The sequence below is a fragment of the Oreochromis aureus genome, linkage group 1, assembly GCF_013358895.1.
Source record: "Oreochromis aureus strain Israel breed Guangdong linkage group 1, ZZ_aureus, whole genome shotgun sequence".
Classification (NCBI taxonomy): domain Eukaryota; kingdom Metazoa; phylum Chordata; class Actinopteri; order Cichliformes; family Cichlidae; genus Oreochromis; species Oreochromis aureus.
Genome location: NC_052942.1, coordinates 20,721,816 through 20,737,945, shown reverse-complemented (window position 1 = coordinate 20,737,945; position 16,130 = coordinate 20,721,816). Strand labels below are relative to the sequence as shown.

General features: G+C 38.6%; 1 long non-coding RNA gene across 3 annotated transcripts; it reads right to left on the bottom strand.

Moving 5' to 3' along the window:
* Positions 1 to 1,873: 1,873 nt before the first annotated feature.
* LOC116316274 lies at positions 1,874 to 3,963 on the bottom strand. Of its 3 annotated transcripts, XR_005611580.1 has the most exons (5): positions 3,903 to 3,963; positions 3,603 to 3,819; positions 2,242 to 2,358; positions 2,022 to 2,125; positions 1,874 to 1,922 (listed from the first exon to the last, which is right to left on the bottom strand). It is a non-coding gene; the product is annotated as an uncharacterized LOC116316274 (long non-coding RNA). The 3 variants fall into 3 exon arrangements; XR_005611537.1 differs by having other exon boundaries at positions 3,603 to 3,952; XR_005611558.1 differs by lacking the exons at positions 3,603 to 3,819; positions 3,903 to 3,963 and adding an exon at positions 2,525 to 2,585.
* Between the last annotated feature and the right edge of the window lie 12,167 nt (positions 3,964 to 16,130).

Below are 16,130 nucleotides of genomic sequence, written 5' to 3'. Positions count from 1 at the left end.
CTAGAAAGTGCATTTTCTGAAGAAACTGCAGTGTGAATGCTTGAATCTGAATGTATGCACTGAAATGAATTAATTGCTGAATATTAAGCTAAAAATGTTGAATTAGCTGGAAAATACAGAATCTTTAACCTGAAAACAAATGTGCAGAACTTTTGAAAGCTGATTTTCACACAGAAGAAGTTGGAAAATAGCTGAACATGTTTAAAATATAAATTAGAAAAAGATGAGTAATGACAAAAGAAAATTTAGTCAGAAAACCTCTGAATGAATAACAAAAGTTCATATTCTTCTAATCACTTAAAGAGTGGAATTATGTATTATAAATCTCTAATTCATAAAAAAATAATAAAAATAAATGTAAAAACAAATTTGTTGAATTGAACTGAAAAGATGAACAAACATTCTGGAGAAAACACAAGCTTTAATATACAGCATAATGTTTTTCAGACATATACACATGTGTATATCATGTTTAATGGTATTACGTACATCAATTTGTTTTGTATGTCATAGAAAATAACATAAAAATCTTAAGTCATATTGTACAGCTTCTTTCTGAAAAGGACTTAAATTAATTCAACAAATGTTTTTTTTTCGAAATAGAATAAAAATCATTTTAAAAAGAGACGTTTGCAATGTTTTAAGGTGTTAATAATCTGATCCTGTCATGTGTCTGTTCAACTTTAGTTTTGGCACAGACTCGATTCTTAAAGAACAAATTACCAAATAATAAACAAATAAAATTGAAATTAAAGTAGCTATTTTTGTTAAACACTTCACAGGAGAATAAATAAAAATAACTAAATTAAATAACCAAATAAAAATAATAAGCAACATATGAAATACATGAAAATTCAACTTTTAAAACCACAATCCTGAACCTTTTAAATTGTGTTGGTTTCTTAGAACATGGCTGAACAGCTGTTTCTATTGGTCTACTTAATCTACTGATCTGTCTACACATCTTTTTATTACTCATTCTTTTTATGTTTTATTGTAAACAGTGTCCACACAGTGGTAAAAGAGAACTGTATAGAGATTTTGAGTAAACTCAAATGAAAGCCTAAGGTGGTGACACAGTTTAACACATAAAAATAATCAAATAAACACATTAGTCCTTTTTGTGAACATGGATAAATAAGTATCATTAGTTTACAGCATTGTTCAGCCATGCCACTAAATGCTTTTTAACACAGTGTTTTAACCTGGGCTCAGACACAAAGTCACAGATTTAGTTAGTCCCTGACTTTGAGTTGTGGTTATGACTAATTATTATACACAAGGCTTTATCTATCTGAACTCTAAGGACACAAATATGAAAAAACCTATACTTACCAGCTGATACCCCGCACTACACACTAGGTGTGCCATGTGACCTGAAACTTTGGTACAAACTCATCATAATTATTCTGTTAACACTGTTTCTTTAACACTGTTTGTGTTGCTGTTCAGCAGTTTAAAATGTTTTAGATTGGATTACATGGAACAATTTGAGTTCTCTTGGGGGTTTTTGTGTGTGTTTTGTTCTTAGCAGATTTTTTTAACATACTGTAGAATTCCAGTTACCACATTTCTGGTCATATGACATCCTGAGTGCCCACTTAAAAAAATCCCACAGTTAATTCAACAGTAAAACAAAATAAAAATATGTTAAATAAATAAAGGTTTGCTCTGTGATGAAATATTAAATAAGCATACATTGTACAGAGCTCTAACAATGAAAACAATCCTTTAGCCTGTTGATCAGAGAGAGGCAGTCATTATGTCCATTTAAAACCTGTAATCAAAGAGCACAACGTTTCTGTGAAACTATAAAGTCCCATATGATCCTCATCATGTCCAGTGACTTCAGAGTGGATCCTCCCTGTCATCCGCCAGTGTTTGATGTGTGGCAAGCAGCACAGAAGCAGGATAGCTGAGGACTTTAAAAGAAGAGCAGAAAACAGGAACATATGTAGTTGTAAATGTAAATACCGGTGATACTTGTCAAAGGGAATAAAATAATGAAAATGTTAACTTACACACTCATTTAGGGAGGATCTTGACACTGCACAGAGGAGGCACAGTCAGTCTGGCAATGATGGTGATCTCCAGGGATGTTTTCCTGCAGCAACATTCCTGCCAACTGGCCATATGATCCAGAGTAGTTGGTTTGTAATGAACAGAAAGGTGTATATGTTAGGTAGTGTGCGCTTGGAGCTGGTCCTAAGAAACAAACACATCCTGTAATAAACTGAATACCTTTAGTAGTGCTGCTGCAAATATAAAGCCCTTCTATCATGTGTGGTTTCAAAGAAGATGTTTTGGAGGCTCGGTCACAGAAACTGTGCAGTCTGTTCAGTCCTGAGTGTCTCAGCTCTGAAGGGATGGATCACAGAGGAAACACCTGAGTACAGATATTAAAATACACTCAAAATAACACTCCTAAGGTCAAGTGAAAACACAATTTAAACACTTTACAAAGAATTAATACGTTTTCATGGAAATAATGTCATTAACCCTTTTTGTTGTGAGTAAATCTCACCGACTGCTTGTGGGACAAGCTAGAAGGAGGACTTCTAGATGTGAAGTCTCACGCTCTGATCGTCGGCGAAGATGGTGATGATGAAGCCTCTCTGATCTGTGGCATTACAGTTTCTGGCTGCTATGTGCTTCACACTGTTGGATTGTACATGTGAAGCTTGGAGAAGACACAGGAGGACTGTGTCTCTCTTAACAAAAAAAAAAAGAAAGAAGCCTAACAACCTCCCACCATACCTGCCCACTCAACTCCCACCCACCCACTCCACTCAACTCCCCAGCCTCACACCATCCAATGTCTATACAAATGTAGGGTATCAGCTGGTAACAAAAAGCAAGTGTAACATATGTAGTGCATATGTAACACTGCTGAAACATTTCTGGCCAGAAATGTGCAGTTATCAGCCAGTGCATTTATCAACCCAGACCCACCCTGATAAATGCACTGGCTGAAACATGATAAAAGCTCATAAAATGTATGTTTCATCGTAAGATTTGTTCAAAAATATAATCATATACTTTTGAAAAAGTTTAAAGATTATAACAAACTGAAATCAATAACATTTTTGTAAATATTATTTCAAAATAGAGGCACAGATAAACTGGCTTAACTGTCATTATTGCTGTAATTAGGTTTTTCTTTTTTTTTTTTTTTCTTTCTTTTTTTTTTTTTTTTAAAAGCAAACGTTAGTCTGTGTTGTTCTCTCAGAAACAATGAAGAAGCTGTTGAACATTTATTTGTTGTGTGGGCAATCCTCTGGTCCACCCTCCCTCCCTCCCAGCCACAGTGAGACTGGGGCAGCCTGGCAGGATTTTGAAGCCTGGCTGCAGAGAGATATGCCTACACTGTTCGTTTTAAACTGCTATATTTGATTTTTCTGACATTCATAGATTACTGATTTTTAGATTTTCTGTAATAAATAAAATTGTCATATTTTACTGATATCATTATTTAATTCATTTAATTGTATTTTATGTAAAAAATTCAAACATTATACTGCAATGCAGGGCATTTTTCTTAAGTCAACTTTTAAATATCGCTCTACTTTCTTAAGTCATTCAAAAATATAGAAATTACTTACTGTAGTCAAAGATCTAGATCATGAATCATCACAGGACAATACACAGTATACAGGGTCATGGTAACTATAGTAGGTCTTCATGACTCCAGAATGGAGACATCGCTCTGGCTGAGAAATGAAAATTAGGTCAAGCAGTGTGTTCTTCTCTGTGGTAGGGGTAGTGATGACCTGTGCATATCCCCTAGACTCAAACAGCTCCAGGATTGGTTTGTTTGCACTGGATAAAACATTCTCATTAAAATCACCACACACTATGATGGGATGACAGTCCATGATCTCTAATGAGTCTAATAGGCTTACCAGGTTTTTCAGGAATGGCCTCAGAGTGTAGTCTGGAGGTCTGTACACAACTGCAATCAGTGCACTGACTGGTGCTTCAACCTTTAAAGCCAGAAATTCAAGGTCAGTTACATTATGGATGTACTGTTTTTCATGCACTTGAATGTCACTTTTCACATAAACAGCAACTCCACCACCACTTCTGTTTGCCATCTGGGGAAAGTTTGTGTAGGACAGGTGTCTGTTGCGTTTGAACAAACTGTAATTTTCCAAGTGGAGACTCTCTGCGACAAAAGAGAGCCCGCAGGTGTGTTTCTGTTAGGCACAAAACATCTGCTAGACACAATTCATGGTGACTCTTGATGTCATTAATGTGAGCTGGCAGTCCCTCTGTGTTATGATGAACAATGGTGAAAACGTCTGACCTGCTCAGTGTTTGTCTCACTTGTAGAAGAGGCATCATGTCATCAAGGTTGGCTTGTCTCATGTTCTCAAGCGCTGCAGTGATTTCTGGGTTGGTGAATATTTTTTCTCCTCCATATCAAGAAGATACAGTCCACTGAGAGACGCCACTCTGCTGACAGCTACGTAGGCCATGCCGGGCTCAAAAATGCTCTTAAGAGAGACAACAGCTGATGTGGTTGTCATACCCTGTACCTTATGTATTGTACATGCAAAGGCCAGCTTCACTGGGAACTGTCTTCGTACCACTCCTTTCTGCTTTAGATTCTCCTCTGCTCTCTCAATGTACACCATGTCGTCTGCTGGTGTGCGGTTATTCTTTCCAGATGTCTCATTATCCATTTTAAGTCCAAGCTTGATGATGTGTTGGTCATTTTCAGAGTGAACTACTCTAAGTAGTTTTCCAAAGCTCCATTAACCAAACCATTTTGTATGTCAATGTTTCTGGTGAGCATGACACGAGCTCCTTCTGCAACTTTCAGTGTGTCTGGTAACTCGTTTTTACCTCCTTTGAATGGTCTGTCTTGTAGTGCCATTCTGCCAGTTCTAGGATCCTTTCTATAATCGTCTGCATGGATGTCAATGATATGAGTATGGAGCAGAGCCAGTGTTGCAGAGTTGTGCGCATCCACTTCTTTATTAGTTGCAAAAATGTGCAACGCATCAGTCGGACAACGGGCTGGTTCAGTTATGGCCTGTGACAACAAATTTCTATCTGCTTCATAGCACATCCAACTTTCCTTTCACACGGATTCTGTTCAGCATCTCAGCAAAGACAACATCATCTTTCTGACGCATAATCTCAGTCAGAGTGATCATCTGAAAATGCTCCCGCCACAGGTCGATCTCGGACGGGTCGTGCACACAGAGAGGTTTAGACTGTCGCACTGGGGTAGCTGATAGAAGTCTCCAACAGCAATGACTGACATGCCTCCAAAGGGTCTCCGAGTCCCTTTGATCTGTTTGAGTCTTGCATCTACATATGCAAAGAGATGTCTTGACACCATAGACACTTCGTCAATGACGATTATTTCAGCATTCAAAAGTTCTGATCTGACTTCATCCAGCTGATTGCCAAGTCCCTGAATGGGAGGTTTTAAGCTTCTAGGGAGCTTGAGAAGAGAATGCAGTGTTGTTCCAGAAATGTTAAATGCTGCAGTCCCAGTGAAAGCAGTTAACAGGACAGTGGGTTTTGATATATCAACGTCGTCTGCATATCTGGGCACTTTGCTCAGTATCTTAGATGCTTCTGAGTAGATGCATTTGATAAGATGTGATTTTCCTGTTCCAGCACCACCATTAATATAAAAGAAAAACTGCTCCACATTCAGAGCACAGACTCTTTTAATGCACCAGTCTCTAACTGCATAAAATATGCAGGCTTGCTTCTTATTCAGATTCTGAAACATCTGACGTAACAATGTGGGATCAATAGCAGGGGTTCCCTGATGGCTCTGACTTCTGTTGAAGCATCAGCCTGACGGCTGTAGTCGGGCACATCTTCCTGTTCATTTTCATTGTCTTGCTCTCTTTCTTGTTCAACAAGTGGCAACCTTACGAGATCTGATTCAGGTGCCAGATTACACCATTCGTCAGTCACACCTCTGTTCTGCTCATATTCCTCAACAGCGCTCGATCTCCTCACTGTTTTTCTCATATTTTTCTCTGTTTCTTTTGACAATGTGTTGCACGTATTCAAGATGGTCAGTACCTGGTAGCTGTACACAGCCAGCACCATAGAAAGCCTGATAGGTTGGCAAAGATGGTGTTTTCAGTTCATGGTCTGAACGATGAGGAAGGTACAGTTTAAGCAGTCTTCCGTAATATTGCTCTGGATGTTTTTCTTGTGAGCAGCGGTGAAATCTGATGACAGCAGGCTTATCATTTTTTGCGCCTTTGCACAAATCCCATCTCATTGAGAAGGGCAAAACATCTTTACCTTTTGTCTGTTGGCCATAGACAATCCTGCAAGTAGCAGCAAAGTCTGCCATGCACATCTCCTCATACTCTGGAGTTTCAGGTCTGGCTTTGTATTTGTCATTCAAAGATGTCATCCAAACATTGGAAGACTCAGGTGTTGTGTTGTCCAGAACTGACAGGGGACGACTCATTTTCACTGGATTATCATCAGTTGGTATGAATATTACAGCACGTGAACATTGCTTCATGTGAAGACCACATGCACGAGCAACACACACCCTGCGCACTGATCTCTCGCTTCTTTGAATATGCCTGCATGACGGCTCTCATTTCATCGCACTCATTTACACTGTCCTTATGGGAGTTCTCAATGACAGTTTTCAGGTACTCAGATAGCCCGCCTCTTTTTTTTGATATATTTCATTAAATAATTTGCTGCGCCGAAAGCATCTAGAACAAAGCTTATGTCGATATTACTGTTCCAGGCTTCAAGCAGATGGGATTATAGCTGTTTATCCAAGAGTCTTTTGGATCACGCTTTAGTATGATCGTACTCCTTGTGTTCATTTTATTCAGGTATCGCTCATATTCTGCATGCGTCAACTTGCATCTTGCCAAGAGCTGCTCTAAACTCATGGAAGCAGTTTCAGGTTCATTCAGTAGCTGGTTCAGTGGTCTGAGCTTGTTCTTTGCTGTTTCTACCTCCAGTTCATCATCCTCACTGGGTCTTGTGATCATTGTGTCATTGCAGGGTGGTTTGGGAAAACCAAAACGCACCCGGAGCTTAAACTCCTAAAAGCACGTCTTTGTGTGGTTCTTACTATGTTTTTTTGCACTTCTGTAACTTTCTTGTAAAGTTCAGGTTGTTTATGTGGATCAGGCAGCTGAGCTGTGATGTATTTGTTTATAAAATCCACAACAGTTTGCTCATCATCCTCCTCAAACACAGGAGCACCTTCTACCCACAGGAGGCAGTGTATGTGTGGGCTTCCTCTGTGCTGAAACTCGACTCTGTAAAAGTAGTCAATGACTTTGCCAAGTGGCTCTGCAGGAGATAAGAGTAAATCTCTGAATAATGCTTCAACTCTCTTGTCAAACATGCGCATTGTTGTGACAGGATTGCTTCTCAGGATGTCACACTTTGCTGACCAGTCGAGTCCTTCAAAGTTCACTTGTTCACCTTGCTGCCTTGTTATTGCTTCAATCACTTCAGGCCAGCGCATTTCAGCAGCTGAAAATGTGCAAAAGAACGTGGGAGTTCCCAACTGTCTGATCATGGCAAAAGATCTCTTGTTGTTTTCTCCCAATAGGCTGGGGTTCCTCTCAGAGGCTGCATGAATCTCACTGCATCTTTATTTCGCACCAGTTTCTCCACCTCATGTTTATCTTGTAACATGCCTGAGGTTATTTTTCTCCCATCTCTGGTCAGAGGCTTTGCCTTCCTTAACTGGATTGTCATGCTGGAAGTAGCCAAGTGTATTTCAGTCACAAACTGTGCAAGAACAAATAGTTTGTGTCTTTGGCAAAACGATCATCAATGCAGAAAAGTCTTGATTTGAAATACCCACTGGGGGATACTTTGATCAGCCTTCTTTCATCAAGTGTGTTTTGGCCTGTAGGAAACTGCACAGGGAAGGCCATGGCCTCCAGTTTAGGTGTTTTGAAAAAACTTATTGGATTGTTTCTCTCTGCAGGAGCAACAGAGTAGATTCCTTCACTGAAACATAATATCTCCTCAGCCACATCAGGGGGCTGCAAACAGGACTCGAGTGCAAAACCACCATTAGTCAGTCCATCTTCTTGCTCTGAATCATCTCTCATCTGCTCATGTGGTTGTTCACCATCACAGGATAACATGTCAATATCCTGTTCATTTTTATTTGTGCTTCACATAGTGCATTTTTCTCACAGCTGTCAATTTCCATTAAATCAGCCTCATCATAATCGTCCTCATTCATGTTTTCATCATCATCATCCTCATCATCTTCATCAGGAAGTGTTGGATCACACAGCTCAGCATCATCTCTGATGCTCACATCCTTATACTGTGGATGAATCTGCTTGAGTTTATGCAGTGCTTGCACAAGTTTAGACCAGCTTACAGTCTGAAACAGCTGATGACCTTTGTACGACAAGCGTCTCTTCAGTTTTACTCTCATGACCTGAGAATTAATTCTTAATCGAGGCAATGCTTCAACAGTTTCCTGTACCTCTGATGGGACACAGACCACATTTCCTCTAATTGCTCTCTGTCTGCCTTTGGGAAGAGGAATAATCTTGGCAAATGGTATGCACTTGGCTATGAGATGCCTCTCCAGGATGTTGAGATCAGACAGTTCAGCTGGAATATCAGCAAGATCCAGTTTATTGGCAACAGCAAGTACTGGCATGGATCCATTTTTAAGATGATTGTGGCAGGTGTGACAAATCCACTCTCTTTTCTCTCATCAGGCACATTGCACTGCTCATTTCTGCAGTTTTCATCACAAACATGAACAAACCTTCCTGTCAAACATGTTGCAACCACATGTGGGTTTTGACATAATTTGACCTTATGCAGGGTCGTACTTGGTTTGGAAATGAAGCCTTGAAACATACAGTACATGGGTATGATGGTCCAACTTTGATATGTGATTTGAACACAGATATGGCCTCATTGATCACACTGTTGTCACTCTCTTGGGTTTGTCTGTTCACCCATCTGTATTTCCTTTTTATTTTCATGGCACATCTCATGTTGTGCATAATCCTGAATGCAAGATTACTTTGATACCTGTCTCGCATTAGTTGTTTCATTAGTTGTTTGTGTCTTGCTCTGAATGCGTTGTCACGTGCATAACGCTGAGTCACTCGAGATCTCTGTCTCTCTGAATTCTGGGCTTTCTCGATACCTTTTAGTGATATAGCTTTTTTCTCCTCTCTGAAATCAGTATTCTCATAGTAACGTCTTTTAATATATTGTTTTTGTTTCTGTCTAACTTTAGCATTCTCACTGTAACGCCTTTTAACATACTGTTGCTGTTTCTGTCTGAATTCTCCATTCTCATAGTAACGTCTTTTAACATACTGTTGCTGTTTCTGTCTGAATTCTGCATTCTCACAGTAACGCCTTTTAACATACTGTTGTTGTTTCTGTCTGAATTCTGCATTCTCACAGTAACGTCTTTTAACATACCGTTGTTGTTTCTGTCTAACTTCAGGATTGTTTTTATATGCCTCGCTTGTGCAAGATTTTTTCTTTTCTTTGTACTCTTTATTTGAAGCATATTTTTGTCGTTCTTTCCTTTTTGGTTTTCTTTTCTCTGATTTCTGGGTTTCTCTGATGCCATTAATCTTCTTTTCATTTTGTGCCTTTGTTGTTTATTAACTTTTTCAGTTTTTGTAAAACTATATCAGAAAGATCACAGGCAGCAACATTTTTATTGCAGCATTTGATTGACATGAAAAAGCATCATTCGATGGAAAGAAATTAAATTCACTGCATAGTTCTTCAGTTGGTATATTAGGAGGTTCATTCTGATCTTCATATGATGTGAACTGAGTCATGTGGACTTCTTTTGTTTCACCAGTGGCGTATAAAATGGACATTTGACAAAAGATGTTCTCAGTCAGACCAGTGGTTGTGTTTCTCCTTGGAGTAGAGGGGTTTGCTTCATCAACAGTTGTATCAGCGTGAGTAGATGCCACAGCAGTGGCAGCTGTTGGTCTGCAGACTGTGTCTGTGATAGTATCACTCAGGTTGACTGTGCTCATACTGTAGAACTGCACAGGCTTCAGCTCATAGTTACAAGAGGGTGATATCTCCATCATTTGATAAGAATCTTGTAGCCTCTTAATCATGTCACTGAGGAGTGTAAATTTCAGCATCACAGCTGTACCACGATTACGTGACTGTAGTAGTAGAGAAAGACCACTGGGTGTTCTGGAGTGTGGGTCAAAGAACCCATATTCGCCTGATGTGGATCTGAACACTGCAATACACAATCCACTCATAATCAGTAAGGCATAATGCACATCTGACAACAGGCAGCTCAGTCCTGCTTCTAAGCTGAGAAAGGTATCTACTGCTTCCTCTGGAGGTTCTTCAAATGTCCCATACCGGGAAGGCTGTGTCATGTCGACATGATACATAGACCTGCGAGCATAAACTTTGTCTGGCAGCTCATCGGTTGCCAAATGAATACTCTTGGGGAATCTTTTCTTTGCCTCTTTGTACATCACATCACCTTTATCCAAGACCAGATTAAGGTCAGCTGTAGTCATGTTTTCATTCTCATGAAGGAATGCAAGAAATGTGAGTGAGTTACATGTGCACTGGTGGTTTCTGGAGTCTCCATATTTAGGATGTGCCTGGCTGTGAGATGCACAGACATGTGTTACAGAGGGCTGGTTTTCAAAGTTCACTCTTTCTGCATGAGATGGTCCTGCCACATCACTGTGATGGCCTCTTTTCAACAAATCAGCATAACCCACCTGTGGGGCACTTGACACCTCATGTTGTTCACTAAATTCATGCTGCAGTCCACTCTTTACAGCATCAGCATAAGATACCTGTTGTACATGTGCAGGAACATGTTGACCTGCCTGTTTGACACTGTCAGAATTGGTCTTTGTAGACACACTGTCTTCTGCAGAGCTCTGAGGAAAATCACACTCAGCTTGTTCACATATTGGTACACTGTGAATCTCATGGAACTTCTTCCAGCGTTGTTTTGCAGCTTTTGACTTTTCTGCTTCCTTGGCATTTTCACACACCTGCAAGTGTTTCTTAGTCTTCAGAAAATATGTTCACAAGATAAGAGTGGCACACACCAGGAGATGTTGTCTTTGTTTTTATATTTCAGTTTTTATTTGTCTGAAACAGTTGTCTTTCATTTGACAGTTTGTTCTTCAGTCGAGAGAATATTATGTACTGTCTTTATTGGCTTGGCACAACTTAGCAGCAAGCCCAGAATGAAAAACAGGTAGAGAGAAAATCTAGAAGAGAGAACAGGCAGAGCAGGAGAGACACGGCTGGGAAATCACAATCAAACCGTGAATTAGAGTTTTCTTTGTTTGTTCAGTTTGTTCTCAGGTAGAGGCAATATATGCACTCTTTATTGCTTTAATGGCTTGGCATTTTTCAGCAGCAAGCCAAGAGTGAAAAACAGGTAGAGAGAAAATTTAGAAGAGAGAACAGGCAGAGCAGGAAAGACACGGTTTTGAAATCAAACCGTAGAGTTTTCTTTGTTTGTTCAGTTTGTTCAAAGGTTGAGGCAAAATATGCACTCTTTATTGCTTTATTGGCTTGTGCATTTCTCAGCAGCAAGCCAAAGAGTGAAAAACAGGTAGAGAGAAAATTTAGCAGAGAGAACAGACAGAGCAGGAGAGACACGGCTTTGAAATCAAACCGCAATAAGATTCTTGGTTTGGCAAAATTTCTCACAAACCACAGGGTGAAATACAGATGGAAAGAAGGCAGAGACAACAGGTGGAGCAGGACAGAGGATAGAGGGGTTGGGGGTTGGGATGTGAGAGAGAAGACTGGAGATCTGGTCCTTGTTCTTCTTCTGCACACTGTGAACAAAAAGGAGAAAAAATAATAATTTTATTAAAATGATATCACATGGTAATTGTATGAACTAATTGTGACTACTGAAAAGGACAAAACAAATATTCAAGCTAAACTGTTGTTGGCTGCCATGTGCAAAAAGTTGCATAATTGGGCACTTTTTAAAAGAATAAATATTTAATTAAATTCAGCAATAATATTTTAAATACAAATATGATTGAGTGAATCATTAACTATTCACATGTAATGTGACGACAAAAAATGTATGAAAAAATATTTTAGCCCAATTGTTAAGCTGCACTTATGTGTATTTATTATAAAATTGTGTTTAAAAGGTCTAGCACAAAGTTTGAACCCATCACTTTACAGCTTATATTAGTCAGATTATTTTTTTTTTTGGTCTACTTCTCTTACAGTATGTGCACACCTACCAGGCAAAGCACAGGTGTCAGTCAAGTTCCTGAAAGTGTAAGACGAGAAATAATATGTTAGTTGTCTGTACAGTGTTATCAGACTAACAGAAATACATAACCCACATGACATGATACACTGAACTTAGTCAGCAGGGTAATTATAGAGTAATATAGCACACCAGCTGATACAGCAGCCATTTTGTAATTCAAACTAATTAACTGAAGTATTTCCACTTATGTAAGGCTTATAACGCTACTGTTAGACTGTTACTAGTCTTAGCATTGCTGCTAAGCGCTAGCATTCCTGCTAATGTTAGCACTTCAGTTAGTGTTAGCATTGCTGCTAGCACTAACACTCTTACTGTTAAAACTGAGCGACAATGGCAATAATAAAGCTCATTTGTTACTTTTGTCTCACTGACCGCCAATAAATATCACAGGAATATCACAGTAATATTCTTTTTGTCAGTTAACAACTGCTAAGGCTAGTGTTAGCACTATAGCTAGCGTTAGCATTGTTGCTAGCATTAGCATTGAAGCTAGCGTTAGCACGGCTACTAACAGCAAAAGTCATAAAGCACTCTTACTGTTAAAACTAAGCCACAATGGCAATAATAAAGCTCATTTGTTACTTTTGTCTCACTGACCGCCAATAAATATCACAGGAATATCACAGTAATATTCTTTTTGTCAGTTAACAACTGCTAACACTAGTGTTAGCACTATAGCTAGCGTTAGCATTGTTGCTAGCATTAGCATCGTTGCTAGCATTAGTATTGAAGCTAGCGTTAGCACTGCTGCTAACAGCAAAATGTCATAAACCTATATAAATGATAGTGAAGGTTATTCTTTTTTTTTTTCTTTATTCTTTGAACTCTTTTAAACTCTGTTGGACTTGATATGTGAGTTTAAATGTCAAACATGTATTTTTACCATCATAAAAATAAAACAGTGCAGTACTGAGTGTACTGTACTTACCACAGCAGAGAGCAAAGCGGAATGACGACAGTTGGTCCAGTGATGGGTTGAAAACAGATGAGGCGTTCAGGTGGTGCTTGGAAATTTGACCATCAATTTGAACAGCAATAATGAGTATATACATGTCTGTGTGTTAGTCTCTGTATGTGAGAGACATAGAGAGATAGAGGAAAAATATACTAGACTAGTGTACAAATTGGTACTTTTTGTATAAGCGAATGAGTGACATACAGAAAAATATGGCAACTGGCATTACATGAGCAAATAAAAGTATTTCATCTTGAACTGTTATGTGGGTTTTATTTTAAGACTACTTTAAGTTTGTTAGTGGGGAGATAAACTATACAGACTATAAACAGAGACATTAAATGAGATTAGATTAGTTAAACATTAGTTAAAATGTGGGAAAATCAACTACAGACAGGTAGATGCTGTAAGCTTTAATTATCCAGTCAGAAAGGATGATTTTAAAGTCATCAACTGACTCCAACTGCCCAGATCTGAAAAACCTGTGTGCCAATCACAATGCTCTACTAGTTGGCATATACTAACTACTGACCCCTGTCAAATCTGTCTTATTGTACCTATTGAAAAGTTAATCTTACTACAACTGCTTAGATGCAGCAGACATTTTTAGGTTTAACCTTGGCAGAGTGAGAGAGAGCTCATTAAGCAGGCAGGTGTGAGCCTGGTTGCTATAGTGACTGCACCCAATGGCTCCATACACACACACAGACATGCACCTCACTTTAGCTGCTTAAAATGAACAGAAAAGTCAGGCGAAACAAATCCTTCCCAAATGAAAAGTATAGGTCGTATTGACGAAATTCTTTCACTGTGAGTGCCAGCAATGTCCAGTCTACTAAATTCTCAGTTTTCATGCCTGTGGAGTTTATTATATGGACGTGGTGACAGTGTAAAGACAGCCTGTACTTCTGATTTTCAAAGGAACTTTCTGAGTCATTTTAACATTGGAGTCTATGGAAGAGTTGGAGGGAGGAGGCTGCACATTGGTGAAATTTATGAAAGAACCATAACACCTAGTATAATAGTAAACACATTGGATGAAAGAGGACAGCGATGGCTACGTTTTGAGGGTAAAATCATACCTGTAGAGCAAATGCTGCGGACACAGCAGCAGTTTTAAAAAAGATTTTAAGATTAATTTTTTCGCTCCTCTCACTCTAGCAGTTCAGCTGTCTCACTCTAGCCCCAACATTCCGTCCCATACACACCCATTATAAACTCTGAAACGGCTGAAAAAACATCATGAAACTTAAACTGGAACTGAAGAAAAGTATAACAGATATTGAAAAGATAAATACAAGTTGAAAGGTTGAATGTCTTGGCTTCGTTTTAAAGTTTGAATGGTGGTTCTATGTCAACGTATGTGGAAGTAGTAGGAGTTTAAAATTGAGTAAGGTGAATGAGGATTTGAAGGGTCTCCCATTGAAATACATGGGAAATTTTTGTTGAAAAAGTTGAATAATTTAAAAATATAAATGTTAAAAATGAGAAAAATAGAAGCAGTCGTGTCCAAAAGAAGAGGAATCTAACGGTGTTTGAATGGTTTTTCTAAGTTGAACGGTTTTGAAGGAGTAGGAGTACAAAAAACGTACGGAATAGATAATAATAAAATAGAATAATAAAGATTAGAAGAACAATACTGTGAATGCTTTTACAAGCATTCACACTAATAATTACACCGTGATGCCTCTGCCTTTCTAAATGCAGGGACAGTAATGGCCTGTATATGTAAGCCTGTAAAACCTACAGATAGTCAGATTAACAGTATTTTGTCTCTATCTGCCATTCTGCAATTCATCTCATGTAAACAATAACGTGGCGCACAGTGTGACGTGAAAAAGGCACATACCTTTGACATTGCGTGACAAACTCTGTATTCCTTGTCCACACGTAAACGCAAAAAAAAAGTTTTAAAAATCTCCGTTCTCGGTGATTCGATCGCCCGTTTACATGTGGCGAAACAGCTGCGCGTTCAAAAATACCCGTGTAGGTGCGGACGGAGCGTAAAAGAGTTGGTTTTTTATTTTCTTACTACCTGTAATTTATTGCAGATTATTTGTATTTGCTTAATTGTTTAATAAATGTTTGAGGTGTGAAATAAACCGCAATGGAGCAAAATATGGGTGTGTGTGGTTGAAGGATGTGTTTGTGCGCGTGCGTGCATGCGCGTGCACGCGCGGGGGTCGGGGGGCGCGAACATTTTTCTTGTTAAACAAGGGGGGCCCAGCAAAAAAAGTTTGGGAACCACTGCATTAATCACAGACTGATGCTTCCTGAGCTCAGAAAAAGCTGAGGCAGAGCTGCACTTAGGGTTTTTCTTTCTTCCACAGGAAGCAAAGCAAACAAATCAAATTCAAATTCAAATTCAAATTTTTATTTGTCACATACACAGTCATACACAGTACGATATGCAGTGAAATGCTTACACAACTGCTCGTGACCTAAGGAAAAAGAAAAGGCTATGAATAAGATAGGAAATAAAAATTAAAAGGGTAAATTTAACTAGGAAGGAATAAAATAAAATATATATATGAATTTGTTGAAAATAAAATAACTGTACAACACAAATTAGAATGAAGGGTAAATTTAGCTGGGAAGGAATAAGATAAAATATATATGAATTAAAGTTTAAAATAAAATAACTGTACAGCAAAATACACAATACACAGTATAGAATTATATAAGAATGTATGAAGAAATATAAATATATATACAATAACAGCAGCATTTTACAAGTATTAAATGGAAATGGAGAAATATAATGTCCAGTGTTGTGCAAACCACATTGTAGGTGTCTTGTGCAGTGCAAATATGCTTAAAGTGATTAAGTGTAAACAAAGTCCAGACTGTCCAGTGTGTGTGTGTAAGAACCATATATGTGGGTCCGTTCTATGTGGT